We start from the raw sequence: 20,050 nt of genomic DNA on the forward strand, positions 1-20,050 counted from the left end.
CGCGAGTGTTCGCGAGTCCGCGATTTCGCGAGTCCGCGATTTCGCGAGTGTTCGCGAGTCCGCGAGTGTTCGCGAGTCGGCGATTTCGCGAGTCCGCGATTTCACGAGTGTTCCAGAGTCCGCGATTTCGCGAGTTTTCGCGAGTGCTTGAGTAGGCGAGTCCGCGATTTCGCGAGTGTTCCCGAGTCCGCGATTTCGCGAGTGTTCCCGAGTGTTCCCGAGTCCGCGATTTCACTTGTGTTCCCGAGTCCGCGATTTCGCGATTTTCGCGAGTGCTTGAGTAGGCGAGTCCGCGATTTCGCGAGTGTTCCCGAGTCCGCAATTTCGCGAGTGTTCTCGAGTCCGCAATTTCGCGAGTGTTCTCGAGTGCTTGAGTAGGCGAGTCCGCGATTTCGCGAGTTATCGCGAGTCCGCGATTTCGCGAGTCTTCCCGAGTCCGCGATTTCGCGAGTCCGCGATTTCGCGAGCGTTCGCGAGTCCGCGAGTCCGCGATTTCGCGAGTCCGCGATTTCACGAGTGTTCCCGAGTCCGCGATTTCGCGAGTTTTCGCGAGTGCTTGAGTAGGCGAGTCCGCGATTTCGCGAGTGTTCCCGAGTCCGCGATTTCACGAGTGTTCCCGAGTCCGCGATTTCGCGAGTTTTCGCCAGTGCTTGAGTAGGCGAGTCCGCGAGTGTTCCCGAGTCCGCAATTTCGCGAGTGTTCTCGAGTCCGCGATTTCGCGAGTGTTCTCGAGTGCTTGAGTAGGCGAGTCCGCGATTTCGCGAGTGATCGCGAGTCCGCGATTTCGCGAGTGTTCCCGAGTCCGCGATTTCGCGAGTCCGCGATTTCGCGAGCGTTCGCAAGTCCGCGATTTCGCGAGTGTTCCCGAGTCCGCGATTTCGCGAGTGTTCGCGAGTCCGCGATTTCGCGAGTGTTCGCGAGTCCGCGATTTCGCGAGTGTTCTCGAGTGCGTGAGTAGTCGAGTCCGCGATTTCGCGAGTGTTCGTGAGTCCGCGATTTCGCGAGTGTTCCCGAGTCCGCGATTTCGCGAGTGTTCGCGAGTCCGCGATTTCGCGAGTTTTCGCCAGTGCTTGAGTAGGCGAGTCCGCGAGTGTTCCCGAGTCCGCAATTTCGCGAGTGTTCTCGAGTCCGCGATTTCGCGAGTGTTCTCGAGTGCTTGAGTAGGCGAGTCCGCGATTTCGCGAGTGTTCCCGAGTCCGCGATTTCACGAGTGTTCCCGAGTCCGCGATTTCGCGAGTGTTCGCGAGTCCGCGATTTCGCGAGTGTTCCCGAGTCCGCGATTTCGCGAGTGTTCCCGAGTCCGCGATTTCGCGAGTGTTCCCGAGTCCGCGATTTCGCGAGTGTTCCCGAGTCCGCGATTTCGCGAGTGTTCTCGAGTGCGTGAGTAGTCGAGTCCGCGATTTCGCGAGTGTTCGTGAGTCCGCGATTTCGCGAGTGTTCCCGAGTCCGCGATTTCGCGAGTGTTCGCGAGTCCGCGATTTCGCGAGTTTTCGCCAGTGCTTGAGTAGGCGAGTCCGCGAGTGTTCCCGAGTCCGCAATTTCGCGAGTGTTCTCGAGTCCGCGATTTCGCGAGTGTTCTCGAGTGCTTGAGTAGGCGAGTCCGCGATTTCGCGAGTGTTCCCGAGTCCGCGATTTCACGAGTGTTCCCGAGTCCGCGATTTCGCGAGTGTTCGCGAGTCCGCGATTTCGCGAGTGTTCCCGAGTCCGCGATTTCGCGAGTGTTCCCGAGTCCGCGATTTCGCGAGTGTTCCCGAGTCCGCGATTTCGCGAGTGTTCCCGAGTCCGCGATTTCGCGTGAGTAGGCGAGTCCGCGATTTCGCGAGTGTTCGCGAGTCCGCGATTTCGCGAGTGTAAATAAAAATGAAGAATGGAGTTACATTTTGCAAAATAAGTAAACAAGGGGGAGAAGCACAATGTAGAAGTGCTGCCACCCTCAAATAAAACATCACTTGCATACACGCATTCAAATTTGCACGACAGAATGACATACCTGCCTGGTCTAGTCGCTGCCGGTTTACTTCGGAGGATCAGGCGAGGCCCAGAACAGCCAGACCACAGCCTTCTCATGGTCCTCCGAGTCCATACTCTTATGAACAGGAGGTAGGTGTGCACAAAATATTGAGGACAAAGATTGAGAGATTTTTTCCAAACCCAGATCCGAGCCTGTTGAAGATGAGCTCACAATGCAAAATTGAGCCATGTCACGATGACCATTAACTCGTACGAAGACCCATTTCGGACAAATTATGCACTGCAAAGCAGGAAGTTGGATCTATAAATTATGCTAAGTTTTATAATCCAAGCATGTATACAAGCTCAGCATGGGTTGCAGGGTCTCACTGGGTAATCAGTGGGCAACATAATATCACACCAGAGATGGAAATAGCCTTTGGGTTATGGTAAATGGTTCACATTTTATATAGCGCCTGTATCCAAAGTGTGCTGTACAATTAATGCTTCTCATTAAACATTCACACACGAACAGCGATTGGCAGCCATGCAAGGCACCAAACAGCTTGTCGGGAGCAATTGGGGGCTAGGCGTCTTGCTAAGGGACACTTCGACATACCCAGGGCGGAACTGTGAACCGGCAACCCTCCGACTGCCAGATGACTGCTCTTCCCGTCTGAATCCATTCAAAAAAGTAAGTGGAGCATCAATCCAGATAATGGTGTCTTCATTCATTAGGCACTTGATGAGGATTTCTGGAGGAAAGATCAAGACAAGTTCAGCATTACAGAACAGCAGGAAAAATCATCATCGGTGGCTGTCTTGTGGTTATAATTCTGCATTTCAACAAAATGAGTAAGTTATTTACAATTAATATGAAAGAACCTAATAGCTATTAGATGAAGGACAGTTGCTAAAGCATACAAAATAAGCAATGGTTTGAAAGACTGTTGATTTGGTCATTGAGAATTATACCTGTATTCCATTTTCACAAATCAAGTTCAGCCAAAATAAATAAATATGAAAATAATGGAGTTACATTTTGCCAAATTAGGGGGGAAAGCACAATGTAGAAGTGCTGCCACCTTCAAACAAAATGCCACTTTCATACCTGCATTCAAATTAGAACAGAAGACAAACCTGTCTGGTCTAGTCACTGCTGGTTTACTTTGTGGAGCGCACAGCTCCTGGCCCTGTCCTCAGGTGAGGGCTGCTGCTGCTAGCTGCAGCTACTGAAGGGACCAGGCTGGGCTGATGAGCTGCAGCTACTGAAGGGACCAGGCTTGGTTCACCAGCTGCAGCTACTGAACAGACCCAGCTGGGTTCATCAGCTGCAGCTACTGAAGGGACCAGGCTGGGTTGATCAGCTGCAGCTTCTGAAGGGGCGCAGGCTGGATTGATCAGCTCTTCTCCTCCTCGGCTGTAAAAGTTAATTCTACTGAAGCTGGGGAGACCTCCTTACCATCTTTGGAGATCAGCCCCTGATGTTCTTTTCTACTGGTACCATGGCAGATATTGGGAGTTTGTACACTGGAAGGGGTTAGAGGAGCTTGGGCAGGACCATGTAATAACAGCACCAGGCCTTGGCTTTCACAGGGACACCACCCTTCTCCACACTCTGTATCAAATCATGTGTGATGTGTTGTCCTCTTCACACTCATTGTAACAGTGAGCAGCCAACTCTTCCTAGACTGCTTTTCTGTTCAAAGTGGAATGCACTCTCCAACCACCTCATACCAAATGTAGTCACGTACCTTGCTGTTGCTTCTCAGTATCAGCATCCTCTGCCTGCTGGGCCCGAAGGTCACTCTTGCTCAGGTAATGAACTGTCCAGGTGCTCAAGCATCCATCGCTCCTCTGTCACTGACTGCAGTGAAGGTATTACCATCCATGAAGGTTCAAGGTGCTGGCTGCCGCACCTTTGAGGTAGATGTAGGTCCTCTGCTTGGTCTTTCTGCAGAGTCCACAAGGATGCAGATTGCACCTAAAATGGACACTGCAGCCAGGAATATGTCCACCCCCAGCCTCTGGTAGTGCAGTTAGGCACTGTAACCCTCACCCTGAACTTCTATTTACTTTCTATTTACTTTCTATTTACTTTCTATTTACTTTCTATTTTATCTTGAAATTGAATGAAAAGAATAATTTGTATAGTTTTAGAATAATCATTAATTTAATTTAATTTTGATTAATTCAGAATGAGCGGTACAGTGTGAGACTGACCTACCAAACAGCAGAGGTTAGGGGTAAACATTTATGGGCTGCAGTGTCCATCACAGCTGCACCTACATCCCTGCAGACTCTGCAGAAAGACCAAGCAGAGGACCAACAACTCCAAGGTGTAGCAATCACCAGCATGAACTTACATGGACAGCATGATCATTCCTATACAGTCAATGACAGGATAGATGGATGCTTGAGGACCTGGACAGAACCATTACCTGAGCAAGAATTACCTTCCAGCCCAGCAGGTCAGGGAGGCTGGCACTGAAGAGAGCCAAGGGTAAGGTGGGTGACAGCACTTGGTTTAAAGCAGCAGGAGCAGATCCCAGCTCAACAGAAGCCAGAGGAGGTGCTAAGACTGGTCACCCTGTGATACAATGTGTGAAGAGGACAAGAGACTATAGATGACCAGATGCACAAGGTGGAGAAGGCTGGTGCCCCTGTGAAAAGGCCTGGTGCCATCAGCACATGGTCAAACCCATGCTCCTGTGTACTGGTGTACAAACCCACACTCCTTTAACCCCCAATGGTGTACAAACCCACACTCCTTTAACCCCCACTGGTGTACAAACCCATGCTCCTGTAACCCCCACTGGTGTACAAAGCCCTTGCATCTACAGTGGAACTAATCAACAGGAACATCAGCAGTGACCTCTGGAGAGTTGGGAGCTCCCTCCCCAAAGCTTCAGCAGAACAAACCATCTCTCAGACTCAAGCTCTTCTCTGCCTTTGATCCAGTCATGCTTCTCATGCGCGAGTAATTGAGATATTAAAAGCTGCTTTTCACCATCATCTCCAAATGAAGCTCTAGTGATGATCCTAGGAGCTCCTGCCTACTGGAGCAGAGGAAGGAGGTGGAGCCTAAGGTCTGGGAGATGACAGAGGTGATCGGTCCCTCAGAGACCGACCATCCCTGGCAATGCTGATGTGGAAGAGCACTCCCCTGGGTTCTGTGTCGCTCACTCATCCTCCAGTCACTACAGGCAGGTCAACCTCAAGGAGCCAGCACATCCCAAGACAGCTTTTACTTTTGGCTGTGTGCTGTGGGCTTTCATAGATCAACTTCATGCTTGAGCACTGCCAAGGGTGTCCCGTCAACCCCCTTTCTCCACAGGGGTGAAGGTGAGCCTGGAGGACCACAAGGGAGGTGAGGCGGGTCTACAGCTCACCCTACCTAAAATTAACCATATCGTGCAGGGCGAGTCCAAGACACTGAAAGCATTTGAGCTTTGTTGATGCAGGTGGATTCATGGGATGTGTGCCAGGTGCATCAATAAGCAGTTTTGTCTTCGTAATGTAGTTGGGTTAGGGTTAGACCTGCGTTACACAAAACCACTTCAATAACCAAAACCTGAAATAAGATCCAGTACAGCCAGAGATTATGCATAAAGTAGGAAGTTGGATAATAACTTTAGCTTAATTTATAGATCTAAGCATGTATACAAGCTCAATGCTTGTTACAGGGTCTCACCAGGTAATCAATGGCCAAATCAAACTAGAGATGGAAATGGTTCTTGGGCTATAAGTCTCTTATACAATCCCTCAGATGGTCCAACGTTATCTCCACCTGCAGGGGAGACCGAAACAAGCAGGGCAGCACAAAGTCCCACAATGCACAAGCAGAAACACTGGGGCACAACACCCTCCTCTTAAACCATGGAAAAGGTTGTAGAGGGGCCAGTATCATTCCTGTCTGTCCAGCTGAGTCGGGCCTTCATGGACTAGCCCTAACCCTTCAGGAACTAACCCTAACCCTTCAGGGACAGTTTGAGTTCAGTCGCACTGTAGATTCATGACTCTGTTGGCATTCAATCAAGTCTTAGTTCACAAAAGTAAGAGGAGTGTCAATCCAGATAATGGTGTCTTCATTCATTAGGCACTTGCTGAGGATTTCTGGTGGAAAGACCAAGACAAGTTCAGCATTACAGAACAGCAGGAAAAATCATCATGGGTGGCTGTCTTGTGGTTATAATTCTGCATTTTAACAAAATGAGTAAGTTATTTACAATTAATATGAAAGAACCTAAGAGCTATTAGATGAAGGACAGTTGCTAAAGCATACAAGATAACCAATGTTTTGAAAGACTGTTGATTTGGTCATTGAGAATTACACTGGTATTCCATTTTCACAAATCAGGTTCAGCCAAAATAAATATGAAAATAATGGAGTTACATTTTGCCAAATTAGGGGGAGAAGCACAATGTAGAAGTGCTGCCACCTTCAAACAAAATGCCACTTTCATACACGCATTCAAATTAGAACAGAAGACAAACCTGTCTGGTCTAGTCACTGCTGGTTTACTTTGTGGAGCGCACAGCTCCTGGCCCTGTCCTCAGGTGAGGGCTGCTGCTGCTAGCTGCAGCTACTGAAGGGACCAGGCTGGGTTCATCAGCTGCAACTACTGAAGGGACCAGGCTGGGTTGATCAGCTCTACTCCTCCTCAGCTGCAAGCTAATTCTACTGAAGCTGGGGAGAGTGCCTTACCATCTTTGGAGATCAGCCCCTGATGTTCTTGTCTACTGGTACCACGGCAGATATTGGGAGTTTGTACACTGGAAGGGGTTAGAGGAGCTCGGGCAGGACCATGTAATAACAGCACCAGGCCTTGGCTTTCACAGGGACACCACCCTTCTCCACACTCTGTACCAAATCATGTGTGATGTGTTGTCCTCTTCACACTCATTGTAACAGTGAGCAGCCAACTCTTCCTAGACTGGCTTTTCAGTTCAAAGTGGAATGCACTCTCGAGCCACCTCATACCAAATGTAGTCATGCACCTTGCTGTTGCTTCTCAGGATCAGCATCATCAGCCTGCTGGGCCTGAAGGTCACTCTTGCTCAGGTAATGATCTGTCCAGGTGCTCAAGCATCCATCTCTCCTGTGTCACTGACTGCAGTGAAGGTAATACCATCCATGAAGGTTCAAGGTGCTGGCTGCCAAACCTTTGAGGTAATTGTAGGTCCTCTGCTTGGTCTTTCTGCAGAGTCCACAGGGATGGAGATGGCAGCTAAAATGGACACTGCAGCCAGAAACATGTCCACCCCCAGCCTCTGGTAGTGCAGTTAGGCACTGTAACCCTCACCCTGAACTATTATTTCTATTCATTTAAGTCCATTTATTGTTTCTATTTACATCTATTTTTTTCTATTTACATCCATTTTTTCTATTTACATCCATTTACATATATTTTTTTCCATTTACATCCATTTGTATTTTGAAATTTAATAGAAATTAATTTCCATAATTTTAGAATAATTATTTTTATTTAATTTTGATGAATTCAGAATGAGCGGTACAGTGTGAGACTGACCTACCAAACAGCAGAGGTTAGGGGTAAACATTTATGGGCTACAGTGTCCATCACAGCTGCACCTACACCCCTGCGGACTCTGCAGAAAGACCAAGGAGAGGACCAACAACTCCAAGGTGCAGCAATCACCAGCATGAACTTACATGGACAGCATGACCATTCCTACAGTCAATGACAGGAGAGATGGATGCTTGAGGACCTGGACAGAACCATTACCTGAGCAAGAATGACCTTCCAGCCCAGCAGGTCAGGGAGGCTGGCACTGAAGAGAGCCAAGGGTAAGGTGGGTGACAGCACTTGGTTTAAAGCAGCAGGAGCAGATCGCAGCTCAACAGAAGCCAGAGGAGGTGGTAAGACTGTTCACACTGACACAGAGAGATAGAGAGAACCAAGGCTATCCATAACTTCTCTAACTGGATCTCTACGAGTTACAAAAGGACCGGCAGTAAAGTCCAGGGGCAGGTCATCACCATTCACTGTCTCATATGTGGGCTATGTAGCCATTTCATGAGAATGCACAACAACTATCTGAAATACAATGACGAATGTCCCTGTTCGGGCGCCAATCTATAACGGTTGCTTTGTCCTGAGACTAGAACCATTAATGATATTAATAACAATGAGAAGGAGAGGGAATGTGCTCATGCAAAACAAAAAGTAGCTGTATACATTTATACAGTTCAAGGCAATGGCAGACAGAATCACTCCCCCAGGTTAAAGGCCAAAAAACCTGACAGTTAAGATTCCCGGCCCCCCGCCGAAAAGTTCATACAAAAACCAAAAAGATGCAATAGTCCACAGTCCGAAGGGTAAAAAGAAAACGGTTAGATCTTACCCCTGCTTGGTTTGGAAGTCCATAATTTCAGTTCTTATAATCCATGGTATCCAAAGATAATCCAAATGGGCCTTTGAACCATTGGGAAAAGGAAAGACAATCAGTCCAACAAAGCCATCCTTTTCCTTGTTTCCTAGGAAATAATTATCCCCAACAGTCCTAACTAGGCCTTAGCCCCACAACCATTTTCCCTCACACCACCAAACATTACTCCCTTTGTTCTCCTTAGCACCTCCCCTTCCTGTCTCTAGCACACCCCCTTCCTGACTCCTGGTGGTGAGAAAAGGTATAGCTACAAAGAGATACGGAAGGGTTTACAGGCCCTGCTAACTGATGGAACCCTATTCCTGAACAGGGTTACAAACACACACTCTTTTAACCCCCACTGGTGTACAAACACACACTCCTTTAGCCCCCACTGGTGTACAAACACACACTCTTTTAACCCCCACTGGTGTACAAACACACACTCCTTTAGCCCCCACTGGTGTACAAACACACACTCTTTTAACCCCCACTGGTGTACAAACACACACTCTTTTAACCCTCACTGGTGTACAAACACACACTCTTTTAACCCCCACTGGTGTACAAACACACACTCCTTTAGCCCCCACTGGTGTACAAACACACACTCTTTTAACCCCCACTGGTGTACAAACACACACTCATTTAACCCCTACTGGTGTACAAACACACACTCTTTTAACCCCCACTGGTGTACAAACACACACTCCTTTAACCCCCACTGGTGTACAAACCCACACTCCTTTAACCCCCACTGGTGTACAAACCCACACCCCTTTAACCCCCACTGGTGTACAAAGCCCTTGCATCAACAGTGGAACCAACAGACAGGAACATCAGTGGATACTTTGGGGTGAAAAAGGCATTGGTTGCAGACCACTTCCTTTGAGTGCAAGCCTTCCTCGCTGCTGACTCCATGGTGATCCATCTATCAGGGGACACAAGCAGAGAATATTATAAGCACAAAAAGGGAGAACCTTTCAATTATGAAATGGCAGTTGCCTGTTGCATTCTGGGTTCTGGGTAAACATCACAAATCACAATAACCCTCTTCACATTTGTACCATTTATAACAAGTATAAACTTGACTTCAACAGTTCTTGGTCACTTGGCACAACCATGAAACCGCAAAAAGCAGGTAAATTAATTCAATTTATCAAACCAGTTACTGAACCCTAACCATGTCAATTCTCATGGGGTCACTGTAGGCACTGGATATTCACAATTGCCTATCTAATAATGGAGTAAAGCATCAGTTGTTACCCTTATAAAAGCAATTGGGAAATTGTGCCAATAAAGCTCATTAACCATTTCATGTGGCAGGTTACAAAATGGTTCAAGAACATTTTTGGAACATGACATGTTAACAAAGATGGAATATTATGACTCCAATCTGTAGAACCATGTCAGGACATTGTTGATGGCAGAATGGCTCAAGAATGTTCCAGTAAAGTTACACCTTAGACATTAAAGTTTTCCATTCAGTAATGCAATGGTAGGGGGGCTAAACAAATTTTCAAGTGGACCTTCTTGGAAGTTAATGACCTATAGCACCACTCAAAACATAATACCTTTTCCTGGCTTTTTTGATAGTTTAATTTCCACTGTACAGATTCTCAGCTTTTATTAAACCATGTTTAGTTTGCCTAAAAGCTAAATAGTATCTACCACCACATCAAGCTTGGCCTTGAAAAGCCCCAGTGTTTCTGCCTCTACTACCTGTACTGGCACACTACTCCACACATTGTCCACCCCCATGGATACATGTTTCTGCCTCTACTACATGTACTGGCACACTACTCCACACATTGTCTCCTCCCCCCTCCCCCCTCCCCCGGATACAAATTGCTTTATGTTACATTCCTTTTCTAGGCTATATTGCTGTGTGGGGTGGGGGTGGAAGAATTTGACCCCTGCACTTCTAAATTAATTCCAGCACCCTATTACAGTGTATGTGATGATCACATCTGCTATATTATGACTGCAGAATTTTATTACAGCTATCCTGCAGTTAATTACACCGAGAGGGCAAAACATAAAATTTGGGACATATATGCCACACTGCCACTCAGCAATACTGTTACTTAGCAACCAAGAAAATACTACCACAAATTTAGCAAAACCGTTCCATTAAAAAAAGCATTCATTTAAAGTTTGCCTTGTTGTTCATGATATCCCCCTCTCCCCCCAATTTATTCATTTATTTTTTAAGAAATGGTCACCATTGTATGAACAGATTATGGAATGACAACCTGTGGTATATTGGGGATATTGGCGCAGCTAGGGGGTGTAAAGGCACTCTGCATCACGTCGTGCATAGCTGTGCCAATATCCACAATATACCACAGGTTCTCGTTCCAAAACCCTTAAATATCCTACCAGCTGTATTTTGTTTCTTCCTTTGCACATTTTTCAAATAAACTCAGATCGAAGGATGAAAAACTTGATTACATCTAATAATGCGTAGTAGTACTGTCCACTGTAGGCATACAATGAAGACCCTGTCCAATATCCTCTTATATTTAAAGCGTCCAGCCACAAGACAAATATGTATAGGCTAACCTACATTTTATGAATTTATGAACAGAAAAAATGATTTCACTTATATACATTTCTAAAGGGAGACCCCCAAGTCGACTCAACTGCCAGCCCATTAAGCAGACAAGGGTCAAAATGCAAATAAGCAAATAATTTAACCTTGACAGGGTATAAAATCTTGCAATGTGCAGATATTGTAGTGTTTCAGATTACAATTTTTTAATTAATAGAGGGACATCAGTCATTTGGCTGTCCCAGAAACATACAACTAATCTGGTTAATATTTGGTTAAATTGAATCTGTGGTCGCTGCACAGGTAACAATTCACAGTACAGCAATTAATTGGCCAGTCAAACACATTTTTAATATTATGTAAAATCTGTGGAAACCGCACAACTTGCTAGCAGTGTGTAATTTGACCACGCAGCATCTTCCTAAAAATGTAATTCACATTAGAATGTAAATACATTGGTTTGGTTTTGGGAACGATGCGTCAAGAGGCAATCTCCCGCCAATCCCATTAAAGCGAATTAAAATACTTTCCAAAATAATGCTCAAAATCGAGAACAAAGAGCTCCGAAGCGCTCCAGTCAGACCACGCGTGCAAGGAGGAAGCATCTGCGTTTAACGACTTAAACCGTTAATCGTATAAACCAATTTCGTGCAAACTGATCGAATATGATACTTAAATATAGGATACGCAATAATTAGTGTATCAAGCTTTCTAGTGTAGTTGTAGGCTACATATTGACACGGTTTCGGAGTTGCGTTTTGCCAGCACACGAAAGAAGAAGCTTACATTCAATAGCCCACATTTAACGCGTGTTGTCAAAATGTATAGTGGAATCAGGTGATTTGCGACACTTTGGTAGAATTACCAGGAGACCACCAAAAAGTAGTTACTCTCCAATTATGTATACGAGAATGTATTTTTATAAGTTCTCGGATCTCTGAAATATTTCTATATTTATGTGTTGTAAAGTATACTTGTTTATTAACTAACCAATGCCACTTCTGTCAGGCTGATTGCATGTTCAGGTAAAATGGGACAACTTCATTTTCAGTTTAATAATTTTAAACATAGTAAATTATAGCTTATAGGGCTGAACAGAGTAAAATAGGGAATCAGGTTGTATAAATACAAAAGATTACAATAGAATGTGCATAATTTATTAAATTGCGATCTTTTGGAACCTATTAACACTTAGTATCCCAATTTACCTTAAATTCTTGTGCCGTTTTACCAAACACCTTTTGATGAAATGGAACCGTGCTTCAAACGCTTATTCACAAAAAAACCATGTGTATTCTGCAAATTTGTCTAGAAATTAAGACTTCATAAAACGCTTCAAAACATTGCTGCAAATTGTTTTTTGGTTTAACACCCTTATTATAAGGCGGCAGCCGTGTGTAGGTGTAGAGCCCTACGATGGTCACTACGGCTGGAATCCGCACTTTGGCAAACCATGACATAAATAATGGAAACTATTTCCTTGTAGAATTGTCCCATAATCATGTTTGTTGTGTCATTAGATCCCCAGCTCCATTTCACTGTGGATAGGAAATCCTTTCTGCCATCATTCTACTTAATAGTTATCTCAAATACAATTAAGGTATTTGGCTATGTCCCCCACTGTTCACTCTGAACAATATGGGATATGCAATTTGTTTTAAGTACATTGTTTTTAATGGCTGTTATTGTAACTGTAAATGTTTTTAATTTTTTGATTTTATTGTTTCAAATTGTTAAAATTAGGGATATGTTACGGCCCCCTGCTCTGTGCTACTTATTCTGGCGTTACTTCACAGGTGCCTTGTTGGCGGAGTACCAGGTCATTTGCGCAATTGGGAGCACCTGTGACCAGATGTTAAAATGTGCCTGACTTTTGTCTGAAGGAGGGAACTCTCTTCCCACGTACCTGTTGGTTCTTTTTGGGTTTGCATGAGACAACATTGCTTCAGCATACTTTTCACACATCCACTCACTCACACGACTGATGCAACTGACTTTCACACTACACATTTTTGTTAACTGGTTATTTCAAATAAATTTGACCTTGTTTTTTAAATGCGTCAGTGTGCGTCTCCCTCTTTGTCACGGCCAATGAGCCAGGTCGTGCCAGATAATGAAGTACATAATTTAATATCTTCTAATCCTGACAAACTTTACATTCAAATTAATAATATCAAGCAGGAACAACAATATTTACAACTTGTCTACTATCCATGCACACAGATACAGACAATTGCCAAAATATCCACTCACTGAGAACTTTATTAGGAACACCTGTACACCTACTTAGATGTAGAACTGACATTACATCACTACTGACATTAGATCAATTATTGCAATTTATTACATACACAAAAAAAATTACAATGTTATATACAGTGCCATCTGTAATGTTTAGGACAAAGACATTTTTTTATTTGGCTCTGTTCTCCACAATTTTAGATTTGTAATCAAAAATACATATTCTCAGCAAATATTGAAGGGCATGTTTACAGACTTTGGTTTCACCATATTGAAATTACAGTGTGTTTTATATATAGTAACAAACATATTTTCCGAGACTTTTTCTTGCCTTTGGTTTGTATTATTGTCATTAAACATGAGGGCCAGAGTTGTTCCAATGAATGTCAAGGAAGCCATTATGAGAGTGAAAAATTTAAATAAAAAGTCTGTAATGTCTGTTTTGTTATGCCAAACCTTAGGTGTAACAAAATCAACTGTTTGGAACAGCATTAAGGAGAGAGAACATGTAATGGGGCATAGGGCATGGCAAGCCAAGTAAGACCTCTACAGCTGATAGCTGAAGAATTCTCATCATAATGAAGAAAAATCCCCAAACATGTGTCCAACCGATCAGAAACACCCTTCAGGAGGCAGGCGTGGATGTGTCAGAGACTACTGTCCACAAAAGACCACAGTCATGTCTCAGTGGGTCACAGACTTCAACCAGTCATGCATACAGAAAATATGCAGTAAACATGACTGTAATTTACATCACATAAATATGTCCCTGAAATGGGGGATTATGTATAAAAAGTGCTGTCTACATGGTGAAACCAGAATGAATAAAAATACCCTTTAATAAAATATGAGAACTTGCACTTTGAATCGTTTGTTTATGAATATAAAATTGTGGTGCACTGAGCTAAATTAATGTTTTTTTCCCAAGCATTACAGAGGGCATTGCATATTACAATTCTTATGAACATATAAACACAACAACAGCAACAAAAATATCAATGAATAACTATATATTGTTTGTAACAATATTAGCATGGTGGATATGCATAGGTATTAAAGGAGACTGGGCTTGGGACTGGGGCAGTTGGAATAGCCAGGGCAGGAGGGAAGGTGAAGGCTGGGTCTCCTGAAGTACTGGTATTGTTCCGATTTTGCCGAGGACTTCACAGACCTCTTTGGAAGTACATCTGCAGCCTACCTGGGAGAAAATATACACGCCTCCACATGCTGATCACCTGGAGATATCAAAGTAACATTAGTTATGAAATGTATGAAAGTAACCAAGAGACCTGTACTAATTATACTGTGTGCCTAATTATACTGTAATGCCTGGCATTACAGTCATTATTGTACTAAACAAAGAAAAAACAGAACAATAAGTATATGTATTTACTGTACATTCATATAATTGAAGGTAACATGGGTGTAAATATTGTATAATATAATTATTCTGGAGACTGCTCTATTATTGAAGTACTTAGCTGGGCAACTACATAATATGGGCAAGTTGACAACAACAACAACAACAACAATAATAATATATTAATGGAAAATAAAGGAACATATACCAAGATGTCTGAATGACAGTAAGTTAGGCCTATGTCAATAAACAATTGGCAGTGAAATAAGAGCAACAATAATACATTTTATGTCTAAACCTTCACGAATCAAACGTGTATACAAATTGTCAATACTATTAATGACGGTGATATTTTAAAACCGTACTGTGATAGCATGTTAATGTAGCTGGCTACGACGTTGAGAAACAGACATGCAGAGACATTATCCCGTTTACCTGTAATTTTCCCACATAAGAAAACGAACAATTGGAACATTCAAAATAACAATAATACATCGGGAATACCTCAACAACATAAATATCATTCGAGGACCCGTTAATAGTAAAATAATTATCTAGATAAGACTTACCAAAAGGAGCCCATGGAAATGATTCGCGCCAGGCGATTTCGAATAGTTAAGGAATCCGCGCTGTAAGGACGTCATTCGTTTATCTCGGAACAGCGCCGCGATATCAACGTGCGGCCAAGAATATATCGATCCGAAGTGATAAGAACTTCCGTTGAGAATGACTGGGAAAAGTTCGCGGCGGCAGGTCCTGGGTTCGAATCCCCGTCAGCCGGGACCTCTCTGAGTGGAGTTTCTGCATGTTCTCCTCGTGTTTGTGTGGGTTTCCTCCCACACCAGTATTGCCCGTGGGTATGAGTGTGTCTGTGCTGGGATGGACTGGCGACCTGTCCAGGGTGTATTCCTGCCTTTTGCCCAATGTATGCATAGCACAATTGAACATATTGAACAATTGTACTATATTTTTAAAAAATTAAACCGAAAATGAATGTCCCAATTTACCTTAGAAGTTGTCCCATTTTAGCCTGACAGAAGTGGCCTTGGTTAGTTCCTAAACTAGTATACTTTACAACATTATAGGCTCCAGCCCCCCTGCGACCCTGTTCGGGATAAGCGGGTTAAGATGGATGGACCCTGATTATGCAAAAGTGAAATTAGATAGGTCACAGCACCAAGCGTCCTTCAACGTTTTTCCACACTTTCTGGTTACCACATACCAATGAGAAGGATTGCTTCATGTTGGTGTTGTAGCGATTAAGACATTCAGTGATTGGCTGCTAATATTTACAGGGCACAGTGCCTCAAAACTTATGTCCCATTTTACATAATGTCCTGACATCACCCTATGAACCGATAATACGGTACGCAGTCAATTAGCCTACAGCTGGAGATCTAGGCATAGGCTACACGTGTTCCTCTCATCGCCACACAGTTAATCAACGACAATAATAAATTACGCCATTATATTAGCAAATGGCGCTTGCTGTGATGAGCCCATTACTTTGGCATACCGGGGGAAAGACAAGTATTCACAAGCCTACCTTAACTGTGCGGTTTCACTGGCATTCCGAGGGCTTAGCGCGCCTTCTTCCTGAACAGGCATTTGCTAAAGAGCCCAAAAAAACCAAGTAAAAGCAAGTAATTTCCCCATCTACAAGTCAAAAAAGTAGCATAATTTGGTGTGAAGCCCAGGACTCTGTTAACTCTAACCAAATATCCCTTGTGCGAACACCGTTGATGATATATATAATATAATAGTTCTATAATAAGGGCTATAACAGTTCTCTGGGTCAGCTATTTCTAACGCGATTGGTTGTTGGGTTGGTTGCTGAGTTGATTGCGCTGTGTCCGGTCACATTTCACGTGAGAAACTTGAACATTGGCTGTGTGTCAAATTGCACACTCGTGTAGCTACCTGTGCATTGGTGTTCTTACATGCTTAACGTACAAGTGCGCCAACAAGTCACCCAGTTAGAATGCGAAAACCGTTCATCTGAGACGCACTTGTACTATCACGCCATGACCGTAATGTGACACGCATTCAACCAGCAGCAGCAGCGACTGACATCTGATGTGACAGTTAGAGCTAGCTGTTTTATTGCAGAAACACGTCGCGTATTTGTGATACTTACCTGGCAGGGGAGATACCGTGAGATACCGTGATCATGTGTTTCTTTCTTGCTGTGCATTTTGCTCTGGTTTCTTTTCAGCTCAGTTAGTCCTGTTGCCCACCACTGGCTCAGTGGTGGACAGGGGGCCACTGAGCTGTTTAGTTGCTTTCTAAGAGCATTTTGTTCTTTTGTTATTTTCTGTTCTTTTTCTTAGTCCATTCTCCTCCCCTCCCCGTTTTCCTCCTTCTTTCTGGACGGGCTGCAAGGCTTGGGTTCAGTACGTGGCTTGACCGCGGCTGGCTCGACCTTGTAGCCCAGCGGAACACCCCGGAAACCCAGATCAGTTGCACATAGCTGCACTGATCAGGAGCCAGAGCCTGCTGCCTGGAGGAGCCCACAGCCAGGGCCTTCTGCCTGGAGGAGCCCGGAGCCGAGGCCTGCTGCCTGGAGGAGCCCGGAGCCGAGGCCTGCGGCCTGGAGGAGCCCGCAACCAGAGCCTGCTGCCTGGAGGAGCCTGGAGCCAGAGCCTGCTGCCTGGAGGAGCCCGGAGCCGAGGCCTGCGGCCTGGAGGAGCCTGCAACCAGAGCCTGCTGCCTGGAGGAGCCCGCAGCCAGGGCCTGCTGCCTGGAGGAGCCCGGAGCCGAGGCCTGCGGCCTGCTGCCTGCAGGAGCCCGGAGCCAGGGACTGCGGCCTGCTGCCTGCAGGAGCCCGGAGCCAGGGCCTGCTGCCTGGAGGAGCCCAGAGCCGAGGCCTGCGGCCTGCTGCCTGGAGGAGCCCGGAGCCAAGGCCTGCGGCCTGCTGCCTGGAGGAGCCCGGAGCCAGGGCCTGCTGCCTGGAGGAGCCCGCAGCCAGGGCCTGCTGCCTGGAGGAGCCCGGAGCCAAGGCCTGCGGCCTGCTGCCTGGAGGAGCCCGGAGCCGAGGCCTGCGGCCTGCTGCCTAGAGGAGCCCGGAGCCGAGGCCTGCAGCCTGGAGGAGCCCGGAGCCAAGGCCTGCTGCCTGGAGGAGCCTGCAACCAGAGCCTGCTGCCTGGAGGAGCCTGGAGCCAGAGCCTGCTGCCTGGAGGAGCCCGGAGCCAGGGACTGCGGCCTGCTGCCTGCAGGAGCCCGGAGCCAGGGACTGCGGCCTGCTGCCTGCAGGAGCCTGGAGCCAGGGCCTGCTGCCTGGAGGAGGCTGCAGCCAGGACCTGCTGCCTGGAGGAGCCCGGAGCCAGGGCCTGCTGCCTGGAGGAGGCCGCAGCCAGGACCTGCTGCCTGGAGGAGCCCGGAGCCAGGGACTGCTGCCTAGAGGAGCCTGGAACCAGAGCCTGGAGCCTGACCCCACAGAGGGAGCCAAAGGAGACCTGCAATCAGCTGAGTGTCTATGCGCCAGAACCCAGATTCTTAGGGGAGTAATATTGGAGGAAGTTGCATTGCAGCCTTCTCCCTTTCCAGTTTTAGTTTCTTCCTGTTCCCCTTTTTCTTTCACCCTTATTTTGATTTTGAACCTCTATTTTAATTTTATTTCTATTGTGAGTGTTTCCCTACCCCTTTTCCTTTCCCCACCCTTCCCCCTTCTCCCCATTCCCCCCCCCACCACCTTCTCATTCCACCTACCTGCACACCCGAAACATCACGGAGAACCCGGCACGAGAAGGCACAACGCAGTCAGATTCATCCACAACCACACTGACCCGGAACCATCACTGACACGCCTGGAGTTTGGGCTCCGTCTGACTTGAACTGCCTGTTCAATCTGCCTGGTCCTAGGGACATATTTGAAACCAGTTTTAAGAATGCACAGACACTAGAGATGTTTTGGAATCAGTACAGACAGAAAGCCACACAAACAACACTGAACAAATTCACAGTAGAAGCACTCACTGACAGGGAGGTTAAGGTTATCACAGTTTTATTTTATAATGAATCAGTTTCAGACTATGACATTTCACTTTGGTTAAGCAGACACGGCACATTGGTATCGGACGTGAGACGGGTATACGACGAGGACGGGGTGTGGACAGGCGCCAGAAAATGGTTAGTCCGTCTGCACCCAGACGACACATCCATCGGGGGGGTCAGGCATTTACCCAGCACCATCACTTTGGGACAGAACAGGGGACAAAGTTTTTATAATGGGATGCCAAAACTTTGCCGCACCTGTGGGAACCTGGGGCACCTTGCAGCAGCATGCACGGTGATTAAATGTGAAAATTGTGGAGGGGAGCACCAGACAAACAAATGCACAGAGGCACGGAGGTGTAATCTATGTGGGAGCCAGGAGCATGTTTTCAGGGACTGTCCATCCTCATATGCCAACAAAACACGAGCACGCACAGACAGCAACGCACAACAGGGCACAGACCACCCTCCACAGGACACAGCACCCCCTCCACAGAACACAGCACCACCCCCACAAAACACAACCAATACAAACAGACTCACTCCCGTGTGGAAATCCTGGACAGTGCACGACACAAGACAGTACTAGCACCAACTCCCCTTCCACCACTACAGACACTGAACAGATAGAAGTCAAGAGCGAGGACGAAGAGATTGAGATCACAGACAGCACACCCTCCACTCTGCCCACAGACACAGACAACACAACAGACACACTGTCACCAGACATCTTTGGAAAAAGAAAAAGAGACCCCCGACCACGGGAAAGGAATATAACTATCACCACCTCCACCAATCAGGACACAGAACCAGAACCCACACAAGCAGAAAAACAACCCCCAGCACCACCACTACCACCACCACCACCACCACCAGAAAAACAGCCACCAGCGCCACCTCCACAGACAGTGGAACCGCCGACACAACCTGACAAACCAGCACAGCCAGTAAAACACGCACAGACGGACAGCCCGACCACTACCCAAATACCCCCCAAACCCGTAGTCACCCCAAGGACACACCGCTCCTCTGGGAAAACGATGACAGAACCAGCACAACCAGCACCAGCAAAACCCACCAGACCCAGAACTTCACACAGCACACCTGACAAAGACGACGCACCTGAACTGGACTACATATGGGGAGAAGTTATAGACAGGACGGTCAAATTACAACACCCACAGACACGACCACCCCCACAGACACGCGTATCTAGGGAAACACTCCGACTCACCAAACTTTACATTGACACCCGCCCGGACACAGCTGGACCAGTGCACGCTTCGCAGGCAGCCCTGGGTGCGTCGAGAGCCGGTAAGCCAGCCACACCCCTCACCACTCTGCCCGCCAGGTCCTCCTCCAAACCACCCGGGGGGGTCCTCCAGAATCTAGAACAGGGAAAGGGCAGAAGTAAATATCACCTCCCATGATCAGCTATGGATTGGACGCAGTACCATACATACACCACTGTCATTGCACTAGTTATCACTACAACAACAATCATGAGCACATTAAACATCCTCACATTAAACGTACGCAGTATTCACAACAATAAGAAA

Source organism: Conger conger, chromosome 16 (assembly GCF_963514075.1).
Source record: "Conger conger chromosome 16, fConCon1.1, whole genome shotgun sequence".
NCBI lineage: Eukaryota > Metazoa > Chordata > Actinopteri > Anguilliformes > Congridae > Conger > Conger conger.